Raw genomic sequence first — 17,574 nt, 5'->3', positions numbered from 1 at the left:
ACGCTATTCAGAGTCACCTGATCTGCTGTGTTCACAGAAATTAATAATTCCTATGATTCCTCACTTGAAAGCCAATTTTATAACATTATTAATAGGGTGAAGAATTCTTAGCAGAACCTCAGTTGTATAAATCCAACAAGCAAGCACTTGGGACTTGATTCTCATTTCAATTCCCTGCAGACAGGATTTTTTTTCTGACTTACAGTATTGTGTTTGCAGAATAAAGACCTTAAAATCACCTTTAACATCACTTGAACTTTCATGACCAAAGGCTATGAAAATTAAAAACTTCTTATTATTTCAGTATTAAAATGAGTGTTCAAAGGACTATTTGAAGAAAATTACATTTCATGCCATTGTATTACAGTAATTTTTATTTTTACTGCATCTTGAAGACTGCAGGTATTCAGGAATATTCTCTATACTCCATGAAATGTAACCAGGAGATGCTCTGTAATTAACAGGTTCACACAAAGGTTACATCAACCTGATTTTCAAGAACTGCATGAAATGTTTGAAATAAAGAAGGTTTAATACATGCAAAAGATAATTTATTCTATAAACACAGAGACAACACATTTACATTCACCAGGTTTATCATAGGAATCACATTTATAATTCTGATTGGAGGGAAAGACAGACATATTCTGGAAGTAAAGAAGTAGGGGCAGGTTTTGATCATTTTTCAGAGTCCAGATGAGGACAGACAAGATTGTAATGGATATTTGCTAAAGTGGGAGCAGATCTTTCAAGCAAGCTCCACAGCTAGCAGCTCCCAACAGAACAGGAGAAGACTGGCCCCAGCTGCGGGTGTTAATCTGCTTTGAAAATCTGTCCCTCATTTTTTTTTAGTACAGCATCAGCTATGCCACCACTATTCTCTTTTTCTCTTGTTATAACTTATGGTATTAAAATTTAAGAAAGGAGAAATATGTATTTAGAAAGCAGGTACTTGGAAATAAACCAATCCTGGATGGGGACAAAAAGCCTAGTTTTGTGGGTTTTTAGTTCTAAAATGCTATGCCTCTTGGAAAGCTACTGGGCATAATAAAGCTCCTGTAATTTATTTGTGCCTTCCCAGCACACTGTACAAAGCACCTCCATAAAGGATGCTATTGGATGAAATTAGGGCCCAAGGGAAGAGCTGGAAACTTGCTTGGCAGACCTGATTTCCATACCAGGAATAAAGGAATAGAAAAACTAATTAATTTTACTCATAAAAAGGAAATCCATGTCAACAGTAAAACAGGAAAAAGGACATTCGTTTAATCCAAGTTCATTTTTCAAAAGGAGAGAAGGGAAGCTTTTACCCTTAGGGCATCTGATACTTAAGTAGATAATTATTCTTCTTCTGCAGCACTGCTTTATTATCATGGGTCAACGAACCATTTATAAATGAAGAATTTCCCCTCACTTACCTCTAGCAAAACTGCTGCTTACATTAAGACAAGTTTCCTTTCCTCCTTTAGAATTTTTTTCCCAGCAGTTTCTTGCCCTCTCAGACTCACACAGGCCTCACCAGCAACTGTTTGTTCTCTACCTAGCTCAGGGCCACAGCCACAAGTATGAATTTTTGCATTAATCATGGTTTCTACAACCTTATATTAACACTGTACTACTTGTCACTGTGATGCATTGTGAAAAACATGGGCTAAACGCTGCTTGAGAGAGCTTTTGTTTCCATAGCACATAGCAGAGGGAGAAGAGAGTGCAGTCGAGTGCTGGTTGTGACCGATGCAGGACATCTGTTTTCTCTTCTTAATTCTGTCACTAATCTGCTCTGTCATCTGGGCAAGTTGTCTCTGTACCTCTCTCTCTCCTCTTCCACACTTCATCTGTCTTATCTGCTTAGATAGCATTTGCCAGTTGGTGCAGTGGATGTTTTCTTATTCAGCCGTGAGGCTCTCCGCTCATGTGGGGCCACGAAGCGCTCCCGCAATATCAAACGATGCACCCATACACCATGTTGTTCTGCAAAAAGGATTTTCACTTCCTCCTTACATTACCAAGACTCATTTACAACTCAAACTAGATTTTAACCATATTTCTGTCTTTGAATGTGATAAATAATTCAAAGGCACAATCACACACTGGAGCATCTTCACTGAACTTTCCATCATTTCAAAATAATTCTACAAAGAATAATGATAGAAATTCTGAATCAGAGCTAAATTAACATGAGAATGTAATTAGGACAACATTCAAGTTATATTTAACTATGAATATATAAAAAGGCAAATGTTAGAATGAATTAATGGATTTGAGGTCATTAAGAAAACAACCATCCACTGCAACTTTAGATCATAGATTTAACTACAGTTTTTAATGCTAGGATAGTTTTTAACTTTATATCCTGGTCAGATTTTAATCTGGATAAATGCTCTATTCACCTCAAATTCTTCCTAAGTTTAAAATTAGATAAACTGTTCACTGCTTTCTGCAATTACCCACTGCAGACACTGCTGTGAACTACTGACGTGCTTCAGGTGACTGTGTATTAAAGACACAAGTGAAAGTGAGTCTGTACTTATGTCTACATGCAATTACTCCTTAGACAGAAACATCTACTGGCATCTGAGATGCCCTGGGGCATCCAGCTGCCACTCCAGAAGCGCAGGAGTCTTCCATATGCCCTGTGTCATATCTGTCAGCCAGGTGGGAAGCCTGAGTCATGTTAGGGTATCTGAAATGGCAGTAGGTGCCTATGTTTGAGCAACAAGCCCCTACCTTTACAGAATGGCTCAGCAGGACAAGGGGCTGATACCCAGCAGATGTGCTTCATGATTTGAAGACAGCATTCTGTCTTCAGAAAGTTTGAACTTTATGTTTTCTTTCTCTAACCACCATAATTAATAATTTCGTGATTTCTTCATTCATTCTAAACTGCTACTGACTGATGAAGTTTCTATTTTTAAGCTTTGATGTGCACAGCTGTTACTTCCTTGGAATTCTCTGAGTCAGTCTACATCATTAGAGTACATGCAATTTAATATGTCAACTTCTCCAATTTAAGGAGTGGAAAACCTTCACACCTTATTATAATCTGTGATTGTACATTCCTCTCTCTAGATCTCGCAGGAATCTCTCAGCCACCTTACTTTTTTTCCTAATACTTAAATACGCATACACAAATCAATATACATACCCTCACACACACTAAAAGCTGCATTAAAGATTTATTAAACAATTAGGAATGTCAGTATTTTCCAAAGACTACCAGTACATAGTAGACTAAAACTCCAGATATACTAGTGGAAGTGCATAACCATAAAGTAGCAGTAAAGCAACAGTGGATCAGACCCATTACCCTCAAACTGCGCTAAAACCTAAGGATGACCTATGATTTCAACAAAATCACTTGACCTTATATTGGGCACAGCAGACCACTCCCTGCACAACCTTGGGCAGGTTGTTTAATGCACCAAAGCCTGTGAGCCTCCTCCGTAGTTCAAATCAACAGCCTCTGCCTTTCTCTCACTGTTGGTCTATTAAGATTGTAACCTGTTTGGAGAAGCTCAGACTTGTGGCCAAGCAAGCATGGTTCAATAAGTTCCCACACACCAGCAGAGCAAGGATGCTGAAACACATGTGCCAGCTCTCAGCCCTCAACCGTCAAGACTGCACACATTTCTGTAAATCTCTTCCACTTTTTCATTGACTTTTTAGACCATAATAACTGGAGCCCTTTGCGACTGGCATTCAGAGGCATTCACTGCAATGTGGTTCTGCAATGGGCACCTGGACACTGTCAAAGCTATGTTCAATTGTGCCAAGCACAAGTACAAATTCCCATGTACATCTAAGTATTTAAGGATATGCTCACACTGGATGGGTCACTACTGAAAAGTGAGCATTTGTTAACCACATAATGAGTTTAAGTTGGTCATACAGAGAGGGCTCAGATTCTACAAGAAAAGCAAAACACAAGGCCAACATCTGCATGCTGACCACTTCAAATGCAATTTTCCCTCCGCTAATACGCATAGAGTGGAGGCTGAAATTCAAAGGCACAGTAGCAATTTTTATTTGCTTTATCTGAATTTTGACTTTGAAGCTTAAATTATTTTAATTCTGTATTTAAGGTCTAAGCTAGGCTCCATGTTCCCTTCAATGGGATTCTGATCAACCCCACAAAGTGCCCATTATAAATTTTCACACACAACTATCGAGGTACGCATGTTCTGTAGTTCTGAAATGTTGGAAAAATGGCCTTTGGGAGGTCAAAAAAAAAAGAAAACAAAAAAAAAGAAACCCCAAAGAATTTAAAATTCCTTTTATGTGACAAGCTTTAGAACTAAACACAGCTTTTTCCTGGTTAAGTCCATTAGTTTGCTACATACAAAACACACTTTCTGTTTTGACTTTTGTTTTATTCCTGAATTTGAACTTCAAACAGAACAATTCAAAGCTTTATAAAGGAAAAAATTAAAGGGTCTCCAGGTACTGACATTCTAACAATAGGAATAAAATTCTTTTTTTTTTCTTTGTCTTTTTGAGGAACCAGTTAAAAACATTAAAATTGACAGGTTTTCTTAATATGTGAGGCTTTAAAAGAACAAAATACAAGGGGAAAAAGGCAGACTATCTAAAAGTGAAAAGGTAATTGCTTCTTTATGAAGCTCCTGGGTTTGACCAATATTGTTGGTAAATGGTTGTAAACCATCTGTTACAAAAGGTTTTAACTTAGGAAAATGATTTATTTTCAATGTGTAACATGACCAGGAATCCATAGCTCACATTGTGACAGAAATACTGTTCCTGTTCAGGAGACTTTTTAAAAGATTTTACAAAGTCTTCCCTCTCACAACAGCACAAGAGTCAAAATCTTGAAAGAAAAAAAATTAAAATATATTTTAAAGATGAAAAATGGTAGTTAATAAAATTTCCAAAACTTTTAAAACTCTTGAAATACCTATTTTAGCATTCTAACATTTTTACACAAAAGGCAGTTTAGTTAATAATAAAAAATTTCCTTGATAATTTAAGTTTGGGAAACTCATCAAAACTGACTTTTCCATTAATATTTTGTTTTTGACTAACTGGTTTTCATTTAAAAAAATAAAGTGTTCCAAACTACGGTACCTATGGAGACTTAATATTGCTTCATGTATTTCATAAGCTTGGGTGAATACCTTAAAGCACAATAGCTTCTGTGTCTCCTTCCTGGCTGAAAACACCCCAATCATTTACCAATCAATGCTCAGCAAGAAGTCCTGCCTTGGAGATCAGGGCTTTGCTCATTTTAGGATTAATACAGACTGTAGCACCAGGGATACTGCTACCATGTCTTTCTAACAGCAGGAAGCATCTGAGAGACAGGTAGAGATGGCATCCCCTGAGCGCGAGGCTGCTCAGTGGCCAGTTCAGCCCTCACTGAGGTGGAAAGACCTCAGCTCAGAGGCAGCTCAGAGGCCAGAAGAACCAGCTGCAGAAGACTGCAATAAATGATTATTTCTAACTATCTATCTCATACGCCTGTATGAAAGACCCCTTCTGCCCACCCGTAAGCTAGGTGATGGGAATGAAGAAATAATGCGCTGTGGGGAGCTGGGTGAGGGATTATTCTTTTCTTACACTCTGTTTTATATGAATTTGCATCAAGTGCTGCAAGCAGAGAGAATCAGTCAGACGAAGCTTCAGGTATTAAAACTCACCACAACGTTGTCCCCAGAGTCAACTGAAGAGTGTAGGCAGGGGTATTGAATTCATCATTGCATCTAAGCAGAAGCTTTCTTTGTTCAAAAGCTCTAATTGCTAACAGAAAGAAGTCCCATAGCTCAGAAAAAACACAGGAGAATGCATGACTAATAAAATTAATATAACTGAAAAACAACTGCCAGTCATTTATCTTTTTTCTGCCCTTGAACAATTCTTCCCATTTTGAAGACTATGGGAGCAATTTCTCTATGCGAAGAAAACAATAATGGTTCCACAGACACTGCCTATAGGAGGAGTTAAGAAGGAAGCGAAAACAACTGAAATAGCGCACACACGTCCACATACAAGGCATCAAAAAGCCTTTAAAAATGAACCAAATACATATTCTGCTTCATTACGACAACAATACGTCAAGGCATCCATTCAGTCCCCACTAAACGCACTGAATTAGGATGTACATAAAACTGTAGTAATGCAAGAACTGACGTATCCCCCCTAGGACAAATCTTATTCAATAAGATGGAGTGACTCACTTTTGGAAGGAAATCTGTAGAGGCTATTTGGATTAAGAGTGAGCATCTCATAATAGGAAAAGGTGGAGGAGCACTCTTCAGTGGGTTTCACATGTAGAACTGGATTTAAATATATTTTAGAAGGCTGCTTTGGTACAATACAGGAAATAGTACATCATAGAACTTGCTAGCTTGGGAGAAAACTTAGCTGTGAATGATAAAGATGATTAAGAACCAATGAAAATGCAATAAAATTACAATAAAAACTTAAAAATTGCTTCCGACTATTAAAATCACACACAACGCACTTTTTTGATCTTGCTATGCCACATCTTAGCATTAATTAAAAAAGTCATTAAGATAAGACAAATTATATAAACACAGTCTGATCTTGATAAGGCAGCTCAGTACTTGTTTACACTAATACAGAAGACCAGATTTATGCAGTGAAACAGAGAATTAGTGGTTCCAGTGGAACCAAGAGCAATCAGTGTAAATCTTTGACATGGATCTCTCTGCACTATGATAAGTGTTTTAAGACCACACTACAGCTTTTATATAGTGGGTTTTTTTACTCTACCTGATCTTCTCACCCCACTGAAGCTACTTAAAATAATTCTTCATGTCAATAAAAGGTGCAATAGTTCCAAGAAATGAACAATAAATATTATTTTACTTTTTCTGTAGAAAAAAAAAGTCAATACATCTAATTTAAATATAGATATGGCTTATAGTCCAAATCATGCTAGATCGCACACCAAAGTACAAAGTACTGCTACTCAAAGTACAGTGACTCCACAAGACAGAGGGCCACAGCAGGAAATGTGAGATTCAGAACTGTTCACTTTTCATTTTAAACAAGCCTTTCATATATTTGATATTCCCTTTAAATGCCTTTAGGGTATGTCAAGTAGGTCACTGAAAGCTCAGTTCTTCATAGCGAGTAGTATTTTACTGTAGGATTCATCCTTTTCTGCTAGCTACTGACCTCAGGGGCAGCCTTGGGCAATAGCAGGTGCCTAAGTGGAACCACAGCGAGAATAGCCGTGGGAGAGTTTGTGACTCAGAAACATGCCTCTGATCCAAGTTTCATCTGGTGGAAATTTACTGCAGACCTAAACTCACATTTGTACCGGGAATCATGATCATTCTAGAATCACACTAAACTTTTGATCTTGGAAGGCCCAAAAGCAATAACCAGTGGCCAAGTTGGAAATGTAGGAGTCCCAATATGAAAGGACTTCATCTACAACTGCTATGAAGCTCTAAGATCCTGTAAAGAAATACCACTGTACAACAACCCCTTTCAGCGAAGAACAATGTCTATATTGCTTCAGATGATATATCCTACTTCTAAATAAATGACAAAACTATTCATAATTACATGAAGCTATCTATGCACATATACCAATTATAAATGTACAAGACCACTGAATTAAACAGCCATGCTGGAAGCTGACAGCAGAAACCAAACAACACTTGGGGTGCAACACTCAAAGGGTGGGTTTTTGGCCTAAATATTGGAGCGATGGCATTTGCCATAGAAACTAGTATGTCCACGCAAATCAGCTCAGCAGCTACAAGTCTTGTTCAAATGACCTGCACCACCAGAAAACCACACTGAATTCAATTTACCAAACTTAACCCTGCTGGAATTACAACATGTCATTGCAAAGCTTCATTTCAAACAGAGGAAGTAAGCTCATGATCCAGCCTCTCCATCTGAGAATAAGAAACAACTTGTGAGAAAATGCTTCAGCATTGAGTCTTAATTAAAGCTGTGGCAACATCATATTCAAAAAATAATGTGATCATTACGAAGTTACATTCTAGCTCATGATTCAGGAACTATAATGAGGGAATAATTAATTACTAAATATTAGTTATGACAAATTTACTTTCTTGCAATTTATTGGATGCCATAGTCCAAGCATTAAGTTTTATTGGAAACAAGCTTGAACCTGGTAGAAAGACACCATAGAATGTGTTGGGAATTAAGGTTCTGTACAAACCATAAGCATTATTGACGTTGTTGTCTATGGTACTTGAAAGTACAATCTTTTTTTTTTGTTCTGGGCATCTATGGCAGGAGACAGCAATAAAATAAACAGATGAATATTTGGTGAATCTCCCTGGGATTTATCTTGCCTAATTTTGAAGGTAAATTGGTTTGACCAACAGACCAAAGCACTGGATTTGGAACTGTGAAAAGCCAGTGCTTTATGGCAGTGTTGAAGTATCTTGCTGCTTAGGAAGATTAACTCCTCCCATCCTTTTCTGTTTTCTCCAGAATTAAGTTATCTCAAGGAAGGTTCTTTTATACCTTACCAGCTGGAGAAGCTGGTAACAGATCCACATTCTCCAACTACCTATCGATGGCAGATGATCAAGAGCTTTACACATACTCTTTATAACTCTGCACTAAGTTTATGCTGAACAGCACAGAGAAAGACGAGCTTGTGGTAGCACATGCCAGACCAACAGTGCCTTCATTTTATAACCAGTGAAGCATCAGCTGGAGGAATGCAGTACAAGATCAATTATCAGAGTATCACAGGGGACAATGAATACATTTGGATAATCAAGGTTTCAGGTAATGGAGGTAATTTTGAATGTAATTGATAGATAATGAGGAACATGAATAACAGGGAGTTTTGGAAAAATGAATTTGGATAATTCAGACTGTCTTACACTAAGTGTATTCCTCAAAGAATATTGTAATGTATGCTGGGATTTTCAAAGTTTTTAAGTGGAATAAACCACCTAATTCCCATTAATTTCTCAGAAGTGGTTTTCTACCTAGTTCTGTTAGGGTGTTCAGAAAACTGCTCCAATTAAAGTCAATGGAGAGCTGTGTTTGTCTTAAGCTGAAAGCTCTCATGGCATATTTTGTACTCTTAGTTACTGAAATTGCTTCTGGAGCAACAAGATGGGCTATGCTGTTCCAGGGAACTATTCCATGAGAGTAGCATGAGCCTAAATTACAAAGGAGAGGAAGAAACTCCCTTGGAAAAAATAAATGCTGTCTACACCTCTTGCAGGAATGGCTTAGCCCTCCATAAGAACATCAGCACCCTTAGGAACAGTCTTAAAACCAAGAGAACCTTCTCTCTGCCTTATGAAAGAGCTGTTCAGCACACTTGCACAGCAGAAAGGCAAATCATAGTACCTTTGCCCTGCAAGATCACATCTTTGCTGCTGCACCTAAAAATAAATCTGCCAGTGTATTTCCATCAGTTCTTTTGAATGCTAAAATTGCAAAGTCCATGATAAAGAACCTAGATGAGTACCTTTACCGCATTGGCTAATACACAGTTGAAGTGGATGTAGCAGAGAGATGACTTTGCAAGTAAAAGTTTATGACTGGCTTTGCAAATATTTTTACTTCTTTGCTGTTTAGCAGAACCTACTGAAAACAGTACTGTTGTCATCCCAAGTAGTTCTACATTATTCACCAGTGAAGCCCAGGAGCATGCACGTACCCCTCCATGCATTCAGGAGACAGGTGGTGACCCTTAGAAACGTTAATAGTTCAAGGATGAGGACACTGAAATGGTAAACAAGGGAAATGTAACTGGGGGCTATAGAGGTATTTCAAAACCAAGAGGAATATAGCAATAGCCTCCTCTGCAGTTTACTTACCTGGGGATTAAAACAACTAGTGCAGCAAAGCAGGGAATCAGCTTTCACTCAGCTGCAGTAGAGGGAAAGGTGGGGTGGAAATACCAAAGACCCTGTGTAGTGGTTAAGCAGAGACTCAGAGGCAGTCCAACATGAAAAGAAATTATTTTAAGCCACTATTCTTTAACTACTTAATTTTGACAACCTATTTCATATCTGCTTTAACACAAAAAGCTTGATATCAACAAGAATGTTCACAGAAAGTGCATGTGTCAGGGGAAAATGCTCCCAAAGATGCATTTTGCCTCACCTGCCAGGGGATTCAGTTTTGAATAAGTTATACTTAAGGGCTGAGAAAATGTAAAAAAGATGTAGAGTATATCTTCAACACAAAACTATCCATACAAAGCCCTCCTTTTAATACAAAATAAAGCTCAAGCAGAGATGGTAAAACATAGCTTACAAAGCACCCGAGACAATGAAAGCTATGAAGGAGGAGGGAATCAGAAGAAGGTCTCCCCTCCTGTTTTTCACTGGCATAATAAGCCCTCTTGGATAAGGACAACAGGGCCCTGTGTCATGATTGCCTCCGTAGATGCTGTTCTAATACTACTATTGTCATTAATGCTCATTGTTCCCAGCTCTGCGCATCATAGCTAGGCATTTCAGCACGCACGGTACATAAATTCATACTCTTATCCAGGACTCCTGCAATATTCAAGAACATGAGAATGAAGAAGACAAACTAGCAGTTTAACTCTGAATAACCTTATTTTGTGTGTGTGTCATCTGAAACCATTACTTTAATGTGATTATCTGTTTTTATTATTTCCTTTCTGTGGACTTGGAATAAAGACACAACTGAGACTTTCTCAGTCACGGTCATTGGCATCATTACAGTCTTTCTACCGTCATCAACAGAGATCTGATCTGTAAATCAAGTTAGACTGTAAGGGCTACAGAAGAGCAAGCACTCTTTATCATGCTATTACATACCCAAGCTAGCACTTCCTCTGGCTCACCGAGAAAAACAGACTGGTTCAGTTCCTTTACATAACCAGAGGAGTTCTTAATACACAGATTATTGACTTAGTGGGGTTTTATCATGTCCCAGTGCACCAGGGGATTCCTTAATCCAGGACTTCTTTACATGATCTATTTTCATGGCTCTTTTTATTGTCACAGTCTGTCATTATAATGATTTGCAAATCCAGAACCAGCGTATGCTTAGCTCCTTAACAGGTGCTCAAGGAGGAGAGGGGGAGAAGGCATTTCTGCCCTCTCATTTGCCCTCTCACACTCTGTAAGTGCTGAACCCCATCACATGTAGCATGACAAACTCCCTGCAGGGCTGAGTGCAGCAGGGAGTTGCGTGGCACAATGTTGGTTTTCTGCCCACAGGAGTATTTCCACATCAGCCCATCACCTTCACAAAACCAGCAGGATGGAGATCCTCCTTTGGTGCTCTCCACATAAGTCAGCCTTTGTGGAGAGGCATAGAACATGCACACATTCTCGAGGAGCAAAGTCCATCAGACCAGTGCGCAACAGAAACAGGAGTCTCCAAGAGCAAATATGGGTCTCAAAATTGTCTGCTGCACAACATCAGTTACTAGTAAAAGCCACTGATGTTTGATTCCTTTGTTGATACTACTGGAAGTAGCAGAGATGCTCATCCTTAGTACAGGGTCACTGCTGAGAAAAAAATCTTCCAAAGCAAATGGGTGATGTCACATAACTGTCAAGGGGAGACCCTGAATGTCTTGTATTTGTGAGATCAACAAAAAATCAACTGAACAAGGGGTATGAAAAGATGTTTGCAGAGATGAAACCTCCTGTGTCTCCCTCTGTGGGTTTCTGCTCAGTAGGGACCTGCACCTGCTCTTCTCCCTTCCACTCTCTCCTCCAAGTTATTGAGCCCCAGTTGCATAGGCCCAAATAGAAATATCCATATGAACCTCAATACCTGCATGAAGCTCCCTATGAATGCTGTACAGTGTAAGGACAGGGTTCAAGGTTATCAGATGCTTCAGGCTGAGGTCCACCAAGGCAAGCATCTGATTTTATGGCCCTTCAACCCTTACATCCTACCTCACCCTCATTAATAGGTATTTCGAGCCCCAGTTGCATAGGCCCAAATAGAAATATCCATATGAACCTCAATACCTGCATGAAGCTCCCTATGAATGCTGTACAGTGTGAGGACAGGGTTCAAGGTTATCAGATGCTTCAGGCTGAGGTCCACCAAGGCAAGCATCTGATTTTATGGCCCTTCAACCCTTACATCCTACCTCACCCTCATTAACAGGTATTTTCCTTGCCACTGTTGGAACCAGTGTGGGAATCTGCAAGACCGCTGTGCACTCCAAATTAATCACAGGCCTAAAAGTCTCACTGGAGCAAGGTCTGAGTAGCTGTTAGCACTTCACAGCACGTCTACATACCCCCAAAGATTTGGGCTGTGATCTCTGGTTTGGACCTCTCAGTGTTACCATAATACAAGCTGATAACAACAATATGTCACTCTGCTTGTTGGTAGTAGACAGTTCCCTGGAGTGAAGAAAAAAATGGTTTAAATCTGACGTTATCAATGTTAAAAAAGAAAGTAAATTTATGCAAAAAAAAAACCAATAAAGAAAGATGACAGTACCCCAACTGCATCCTGGGTGTGAGGGAGAAAATTGATGTTGAATTTGGTACCACAAACTTTGTTCCAGCAAATAAATTTCTAGATGTCTGTGTTTCTTCCTTAAATTACAAGCACACAGCGTTTCTTGGGGGTTTATGATCACCATCAAAGCCGTCTTGCTGAGAAACATGGATATCTTTCTCTTTTCAAAGGTCACAAAGTAGATATCCCATATCTAGGGGCTGAAAGAGCAGGAACATTTGGTACTCCTCCAAATGAAAGCATCTCCACTGTCATTTGTTCAGCTTCCTCTTGTTAAGCTGCTGGATGTTGAATCACCCAGCGACCTCCCAACATGTCAGTGATTGCTGTCTATACTGTTATAAAACTCAGTCTTGCAAAAGTGATGTGCATGCTTGTTGCTCTGGAAATTAAACACGTTCTCTACAGAGTCCCCTTGAATGTGCCTGTCTGCATTTCACATGCAACCCCATGCTGATACTTACCACTGGTGTGAAAAACACTTGTGAATCATTTTTCCTGGGCTTTGCATTACTATCTTAGGCTTCTTATCAGGCCAGTCAGAAACTGGTGGCACAGTCATTCCTGGCTGCATGTCACTGATACAGAATGGAAGACACAAGAGATGCCTATGAGGAAGCAAGCAAACTAACAAACAGCAGTATAACTAAAAAAGGCAGAAAACGCTGCTTTTCAGTTGTTTATAGGAACTTCAAAGTTCTCCTCAGTTAGAAATCATTTTGAGCTACCAGTCTGCCTAAGGATGGCTGTGCTTTTGAAGGTGAAAGTTTGAAGATCAGACCTTGGGTGATAAAAAGAATGTTGGTTCCACTACAGACAAAGTCGATTGCAGAGGAGATAAAATGGTGTCCAAGAACAGGATATATCAGGCTGAGATGTTTTTGCCGTGCAACTAGTCACCAAGAGATAAAAGTGCTTTTATAGGATAGATTTTCAGTAGGAGAGAATTAAGCTTTTTTAAGCCATATTTGCCATCAGAAAGAGAAAGAGTAAGTAAAATTTCCAATTGACTACCACTTTCTTAGGACATTTGATTAGAATGGAGAGTTACTGAATAAAAACCCCAACCTTCTAAACCAAACGTAAAAAAAAAAAAATCTTAAACCAATAGTGAACAGTTTAAAAAAACCCCTTGCAGCCATGATGCCAGATCCAATTGTATTTGTACTACTAATTTATAAGTGCAAGATAAGCAAAGTTATCAATGGAGATGAGAAGCGAAAGAATTATAAGAGGGAAGGGAAGTTGTTCTATAGGAAAACATACTCAGGATGTCCTTAAAAGAGGAACCAAAAAGCAATTTATTGTTGCTTCAGTCTCTTCTGTTCCAGAAGCAGCTCATCAGACTGTGTATGAAAACAAAGAACTGGCTCATAAAACTTTCAGACAAACTATGTTTAGAAAGCATTAAAAAAAAAAAAATCAGCCTTTTCCTGGAAGAAAGTGATTTGTATGCAAATATACCCCAACATTTGTCACCAAAACTAAAGGATTTTGAAGTGAGAGAAGTTTTTTTGAATATAAAGTTTATCACTGCTTTGATGAAATGAGATGCCAGCTGCGAGGTTGCTGCTGTTTCCTTTAATACCAATTAAAAGGATGAAAAATGGAGCTCTAGCTTGTGCTCACAGGCAGAGCTGACACCACACATGTAGCACAACTTTGACACCTAAACCTTCAGTGGCAGCAGCTAAGACATCAAGGGGCCTACATTTAAAAGTAAAACACTAGACTTACTGGCAACCTCTATGACCTGAAGTATTACAAAATGCATGAAACACTCACATATTACTTATAATAATTTGATGTTTTCCAATGAAAGGAGGAATGGGGAGCCAATGTTTGAATAAAATAAAAAGCCCACTCTGCTGCTGAGAAAGAATGGTCAAACTTGTGTTGTTTTACATGTTTTAACCTTTTTTCAGTATGTTCAGAAGAGTGTGTTTGCCCTTGGACATCTTGGATGGTTTCACCTGACCCTTCTAGCCAGCAAGGACCGAGCGGGAAAGAAGTACCACAGATTGCGCCCAGTAGCCATGCCTCCCTCCCCAAGCCCCAGGGAAGGGACAAGACTTCCAGCACACTTTAAAGGTCAACAGGAGCAGACAGAGCTCAAAGCTGTTGGTCCCACTTAGAAATGCCTTGTCAGCAGCTCTCTCTTACAGATCTTAGATTTGGAATGATTCAGTAACCCCTCTGTTCTTTTTAATTACACACTCTGCATTTTCATCTGCACTTACAGAAATCCTGAAATAATGAAATCCTGCAAGGAGGAACTTCCTCCTCTCCCAGTAATTTTGACCTCAACAAGTACTGTAAAATTCAAAAGACTTGCTCCAACTTAGAAAACTATCCACACTTCCAGATGCTATCGCCATTCCTCTGCAGTAGTCAATTGCTAATTGATTTCCTTTAAACTTTTGTAAGCTATAGATATATAGATGTGTACGTGCATTGAAACTCAAAATGTGTTTCCTTGTTCAGAACTCCAATATCAAAACATCTACAATCTCCCCAGGTGTGCTCTAGGACAACCTATAGGACAAAAGTAAATCAGTTTTAACAAAGCAGGAGAGATTACTAGAGTAGTGAACATCTTAAAACATCATTTTTTAAATTCTTTGCTTGCCTTAACTCACATAGCTGCACAACAATTGTGATTTAATGGATGACATTTCTGAGACTGCCACTGATCTATCAAAAAACTCCAAGAACTTACCAACAACCAGAGAACTCTCACTTGAAGGTTTAGCTTACATGCCTGCACGTACACACCTGCTTCCTCTGTTTTCATTAGATAAAGATTTTCCAGAAATAAGAGTCCCAATAAGTGAAGGCTAAAGTCATTAAACATCATTTTGTATACATCAGAGAGCAAAATGTTCCCACAAATGGCAAGCACAACGTGAAAGAATACATCTGCACATAATGGCAAGTAAAACATTGTGGAAGCAGATGTCAAGAAAATGGTTTGACCTTGATTCAGTTTCCTTAAGCAGAAGGATTTAAAAATGTTTTTCCGAAACATGGCTTAACACTGTTGGACAGGAGGCTGGGCTGAGCAGCTGGGACATTTGCAGCCCCCTTCTCCCACAGCGTATCTGTGATAGCACATCTGGATCACTCACCCTACCTTGTGCACATACAAGGAAAACACCAACCGTGGCTGGTTGTGCTGCTGACATGTGGGAGGCTGTGCCCAGGGAGTGGAGGCATGGGCAGCCAGCAGCACGCACCAGCTCCACTGCAGGCAGGAGGATGCAGCAAGGCAGGGACGCAGCCCTCACCTTGTGTGTTACGCCTTACTGGTGCCCCAGTGCATCCCTCCAGTGCTCAGGAGCCATCTCACAGCACAAATCATGCCATCGGGAAAACGCAACTGAAAAATATAACATACTACATTACGTATCTTTAACTACAGAAATAGATGCATGCACAGAACAAGCCCCTCTAGAGCTGTCAAACAAGATTTGAAACTCAGTTTCTTTGGCATGAGGCACACAAATCTTCTGCAACAGCTAAAGGAGATCTTGACTGACGGCAGGAGCGGCACACTGATATTGTTTGTTTTGCACACAAACCCACACAAAGCAGAAACAGTTTTGGGACTTCAGCTTTACAAAACAGTTTTACTATTCAGAAATGCTAACCCTTGAGATGAAAAAAAAAGTAAAAAAGTTTTCCAAGTTAACAACTTTTTTAGCTAAAAGAATGCTTAAAAAAACCCAACAAAAAAGTAGAGAAGAAAGGACCCTGGGATCCATCCATCCTGCTCCATATAATCCCCACACAGGCTGTGTGCAATAAGGAATATATTATTATTTAATATTTTTGCCTTACATAATTTAGTGCAGCACTGGATTTTGCAAAACCTTTTAACCCCTGCATTTTTTTCACTCTCAATTTGCACAAAAACTGGTGACTTTTCTCTAAGGAAGTAAAGTATATAAGTTAATAAGTTGAGTAGCATTTCATCCTCACATAATAAAAATTCATAAAGAATTCTTTAAAAAACAAACCAGGATAAATCCCAAACAGAAGAAAATCATTAGTGCTAGAGTTTCCACAGAGGGCAACAGAGGTGGCCTCACTTGGAGCACAGCCCCTCACTCAAAAGAAAAATCAAGGGTATCTATTGCCTTTTTTACAAATGCAGTTTGGAAGCCACAAAACAGCAGTTGTAACACCATGTCAGGCAATGTAAATATGCAGGTAGGTGTCCAATTACTTCAGCTTTAAAGATCGGTGCAGTCTATCTCTTTATAAGCAGCCAGGGTGCACACTGGTTTTGATACATACGCTTGATGTATTTACCTTTGAAATCTGGCACTGCTGGTGACTGTTGTTGTTCAACCAAAGTGTATATATGCAAAAGCTAGATCATTTTCATCATGCTGTGCAGTGTATAGCTGCGCCTTTCTGGCTAAATATCTATACTGCTGAAGAAAATGCCCTTTTTCTTTTGAAGTAGGAGAGTACAAACCTCAAAGGTTCATTTCTTTAGAATGATAAGGCCCTAATGAGCATAACCAACACACTATTACACCAGCTCCGGAGTTACATGCAAATATATCCAAGGTAGATCTTTGTCAATACATCTCATAGTACAAATCCACATTGCAGAGAATAAAGTTGGTATAAACTATGCTTTCATATATTACTTCATATTGAAAGAAATATAGGTGACCTTATCCAGCATGACTGTTATAATAGTAATAAAATTGAATCTTGGAAGATTACACTTCTGGTCAAAGTAGTAAAATGTGACCTTATGCTATTCAACGTTGACATTTATTATATTAATTCAGACACAAAAACTGCATTAAAATGATGTTAAGTGTCTGGCTTTCAAGCACAACAGCTAAGAAATTTGATCTGCAAGTAAGACTTCTTCACCAACTCTCCATTTTGCATTTCACCATTGCAATGCATACGGTACAAAATCGTTATAGCTGCTCAGAGGATCTCAAATCTGGTAGTTTGGGCTTCTTAAATAAAAATCTGCTTGTATCTCAGCCACAGGGATCATGGCAGGGGTGACACAATGTATTGCATCTACAGTGTTCATACATGGTGGCCTCAATATAAAAACACCCCCCCCCCCCGCACCAC

At 39.0% G+C, this 17,574-nt stretch overlaps 1 protein-coding gene across 2 annotated transcripts in view; it reads right to left on the bottom strand.

Moving 5' to 3' along the window:
* Positions 1 to 17,574, bottom strand: part of FHIT (fragile histidine triad) — a 648,955-nt gene that overhangs the window by 160,283 nt on the left and 471,098 nt on the right. The gene's annotated exons all lie outside the window — the stretch shown is intronic.

Source organism: Aptenodytes forsteri, unplaced genomic scaffold (assembly GCF_000699145.1).
Source record: "Aptenodytes forsteri isolate BGI_AS27 unplaced genomic scaffold, ASM69914v1 Scaffold53, whole genome shotgun sequence".
Lineage (NCBI taxonomy): Eukaryota > Metazoa > Chordata > Aves > Sphenisciformes > Spheniscidae > Aptenodytes > Aptenodytes forsteri.
The sequence above is the reverse complement of the archived record's forward strand: the minus strand, read 5'-3'. Positions and strand labels throughout refer to the sequence as shown.